Source organism: Gekko japonicus, unplaced genomic scaffold (assembly GCF_001447785.1).
Source record: "Gekko japonicus isolate JY-2015 unplaced genomic scaffold, Gekko_japonicus_V1.1 scaffold1606, whole genome shotgun sequence".
Lineage (NCBI taxonomy): Eukaryota > Metazoa > Chordata > Lepidosauria > Squamata > Gekkonidae > Gekko > Gekko japonicus.
Window position 1 is genome coordinate 1 of NW_015170934.1, and position 4,447 is coordinate 4,447.

Consider the following 4,447-nt stretch of genomic DNA (forward strand, 5'->3'; position numbering starts at 1 on the left):
ATTTAGCCACTTCACTGCTTACTCACTGCCCTATCTGAACTAAGCTGGCAGAGAGATTCTCCAAGGTCAGTCCCATAGGAACCAACTGATGGCAGCCACTGTATTAGCAGCATTCTACAGCAGAAGGAATGCCTCACTGCAATGCCCATTCTCGAGTGGCTTTGGCGCCCAAATGCCCAAATTTTTCATGAACCCATCGAGCAAGAATCGACATTTCATCCTCTTGATCCTGAGTGGGCCCAGCAGCCCACACACGGGCTAACTGATTTACAGTCTGGATGTCGAAGGCTTCAGGAGTGCCAAAAGTGTGTCCATCCCCCTGTTCTACACATACTGATATGGGTGGCAAAGGGCTATCAATGCATTGCCATACTTCCTGTCCCCATAAGGGGTGGATGTGAGCAGTAAAGCCTTCCCTCTTCCACCTGGGAAACCAGGTTGTCCAACCTTTGTATACGGCCCATGAATCTGTGTCAATCGACACTGCTGGTTCTTGCTGCTCTACAGCTTGTTCTGTGGCCATTAATACAGCCATCAGTTCAGCATATTGGCTGGATTTCTCTTTCCCAGCTCAGGCCCCAAATAGAGGCGGGGACAAGGTAAGAAGGGGGTAGGCCTTCTTCCTTTTCCTTTTCCCCACCAAAACAGGCCTTTTCCCGACTCTTCCCTGGGCTAAGGGCGGAGGGGAGGGGGAAGAGGCCAACTTCCAGCCGATCAGTGCCATGCATTTGCAAACTGCAAATGCATGTGCAGCTCTCTGCAAGGATAGTGTTGCTTGCTGCTAGCACAGCACCACCTACCTTGCTTGAGGGAAGGGGAGGGAGAACTTCTGGTTCTCCCAATAGGCTTGAGTTGCAACGCTCTTTCGCCAATCACAGGACAGTGTTCTTTTTTTAAAAAAACTGTTCTCTGCATGGACAGAGAGCATATAAGGAGTCCTGCCTAGTGGCTAGACTCCCTTGCATGCTGGCTGGCTGCTTGCCTGGAGAGATTGTGCTGCTGCTCTCTGTGCCTGGCCTGCCCTGTTCTCCCTGCTGTGGTGTGGACCATGGTGGACTCCTGGACTGAAGAAATCAGCTCATTTGGGTTTTTTTTTTCAAAAATAGAAAATGTTAATGGTCTTTTAATGTCTTTCCTGTGTTGGGTGGGTGGCTTGATCGGGGTGGGTGGCTGTGGGTTCTCTGGGTTGGACGTTGGGGGGATTGGCTCTGTTAGTACAAGTTTACAAGTTTTTGAATTATAAAGTTTTGGGTTTTTATCTTTAAAAGTGTTGTTGTTGGCTGGGCTCATTCATTTTTGGGTTCCTTGGTGTGGGGGGGAGCTCTTAGGGTGTGGGTTTATCACGACTGTGCCTTGTTTGTCGTAGTCCTAGTCCTGTTGTCTTGAGCGCTGAAGCTTTTATTTGCTTTAAATGGGCATCCCATTTCAGGGTCTCACTAAAAGTTAGACGGAAGTACTTGTAGGTCCTGCAGTGTTCAATAGCTGTGCCTTGTATGCTCCAGTGGTATTTTTGGTTTTTTTTACAAAATACCATTGTTTTAGATTTTGTATGGTTAATTGTTAGTTTTTGCTCTCTACAGTAATCGCCCAGGTTGTCTAACAATCTCTTTAAACCATTCCTTGTTAATTAAATGAGAACCATCTCTTTCTGATGGTCTTACGTCGGCGCAACGAATTCTGGGGCAGATACCTTTGTAACAATATAATTCATGTGAAGGTTCGAGAGTGATGGGGCCAAGCCACACCCTTGCTTTGCTCCCTTCTCTGTTGGGATTTCCTTAGTCAGTGAACCCGACATGCCCCCTCTGATTCTTGCAATTGTATCTGAGGAAAAGCTCGCGAATGAGGAGCCTAGTCCTGTTTGGGTTTCTGAACTGTTGTTGTGTGAAGGTTGGGTGGCTTGAGAAAAAATATCCCAGGTTATCTTCCTGTTCCTTCTGGTTGCTGGGCCGGGGGGGGGGACTGGTGAGATCCGATAAGGCTTCTATAGTGGCACTGGTCTGCTTTGTGTGTCAGTTCAGTTGTGTGGTTTTGGTTTGGGTGTGGCTTTGTTTGTTTTTTTGCTTTTAAAAGGTTCTGCTGGGCTTGGTGACTGTTTCTGGTTTGTTAGGGCCATTACTTTAAATAGGTCACTCTCATAAGGGTCTCCTCAGGAATTCTTTTATTTTTAAACACTTCCAAGTAATTGAGCATAGGGCTGTAGTTCATATACCTAACTAGGCCAGAGGTAAGGTAAAGGTAAAGGTTCCCTTGCTCGAAAGCCAGTTGAATCCGACTCTAGGATTGCGGTGCTCATCTCCATTTCAAAGGCGAAGAGCCAACGCTGTCTGAAGACATTTCTGTGGTCATGTGGCTGGCATGACTAAACACCAAGGCACACGGAATGCTGTTACCTTCCCACCGAAGTGGTACCTATTTATCTACTAGCAATTTCTTGCTTTCAAACTGCTAGGTTGGCAGGAAATGGAACTAGAGACGGGAGCTTACTCCATCATGCGGCACACTCGGGTTTCGAACTGCTGAAGTACCGACCTTCCACAGCCTGCAGTTCAGTGTCTTAACCACTTGAGCCACCGCAGCTCCTAGGCCAGAGGTAGGCTACTGTTAAAAGAGGTTCAAAGTAACTTCTCTCAGGTTGACCAACAAAGCAGAGCTCAAAGTAACTCGACTCAGGTCTCTTGCCCCAAGCCCATGACCTAGGGTAGGGGTATGGGGCAAAACCTGAAATGTCTGTTGTCTCTACATCACAGGATGCAGGGTTACCATGGGGATGACAATAAACATTCTTGCCTCATCATCCTTCGGTGTTAAAATCCTGCCTCGCAGCAGGTGAGTTGTGCAGTCCTTAACTGGGCAGCTATCTGCTGGAGCGACAGAGGACAAAGAGAATTTGTTTGAGAGAATTAACTGGGATTTTTTCCCCTCTCCATTCATCATGGCAGGTAGGACATTCTTAGGTTATTTAATTATTTGTTAAATTAGATTTACTAGGCCGCCCTTCCCTAGAAACAGGGCTCAGGGCGGCTTACAACAAAATAACATACAAATCTCAGTTTAAAAGAAAGTTAAAATGACCCAATACTTACCAGTAAGCAAGAACAGCAGACAGACAGCATATGAAATGGTGGAAGGAATTCCAGCTCCCCAGCCTCCCTGGGGGAGGGGTTAGGAGGAATGGGGAACTCTAAGAGTGGAAAGGACACCCCGTTGCTGTCCTCAGGCAAAGGCCTTTCATGCCCCATGGAATGGTACCAAGTCCCGCAGGGCACAGATGTCTTCTGGCAGAGCATTCCACTAGGTGGGGGCCAGGGCCAAGAAAGGATACCCGAACTTCTCTCAGGCCGGGGACCACCAGGAAGTTCTTATGTCCTGAGCACAGTGCTCTTCCAGGGGCATACCGGGAGAGGCGGCCCCAAAGATGTGTAGGTCCCTGACCACTAAGGGCCTGTTTCAAAGGGCTTCATTTCCCAACCTAGTCAGCAGAGTGCCATCTTGAGTGGATGTTCATAGGTGGGGGAGTTTGGCAGCAGGTGAAAGAAGGTGAAACAAATTCATGGAGAAATTATGGCTGAGAGCAGAGAAATAGAATGTTAGGAATGCAGCTTGAGAGACAGAAGGCTCCCTCTAACAGGGGTCGTTTCGTAGAAAAAGAGCTAGGGGGACTCATTAGCATAACTCGTTAGCATATGCCACACCCCCTGACATCACCGGAAGAGTGTCATAAGGCCACACCCCCTGACATCACCGGAAGTGTGTCATAAGGCCACACCCTCTGCCATCACCGGAAGTGTGTCATAAGGCCACACCCACCACTCAGTTAGTCACCATATGTTGGATGGGTGTCTGTCCTGCAGCCAAGGGGTGACTGTTAAGCTCAAATTGTTCTAGGGCTCCCCCCCCCCATTTCTTGAGAGAGTGGTCTGGAGTTAACTGCTTTAGCTTTTGTTTCAACAGCCCATTCATTCTTTCAATCAGTCCCGCTGCTTGGGGATGGTGGGGGATATCAAACACCCATTGAATATTCCATTCATTAGCCCATTCTTGCACCTGTGCTCCCCTAAAGTGACTGGCTTTGTCAGTCTGGGCCATCAGGGGTTTCCCATATCTTCTGATGAGGAGATCTAGTCCTTTAATGGTGGTCTGCTGGGTAGCTGTGGCACAGGATACACTAGCAGACAGCCAGAATAAGTATCAACCATTACCAGCAAATCTTGCCATCTTCCAAAATGGGGAAGAGGACCTACATAGTCCACTTGCCATATTGGTCCAGGTGCTTTACCTCCAGGGATCATTTCCTGTGGGAGCGCACAGGAGTGGAGCTTCGGCAGTAAGTAGCCCAGGGTGTGGGCACATGTAACGAGCCCTGTCCCCTGCTCCCAGCAGCCCTCAGTCGGACCACAAGGAGCAAGAAGCAGCCAGGTAAATTGCAGAGCCCCCCCCCAGCCCA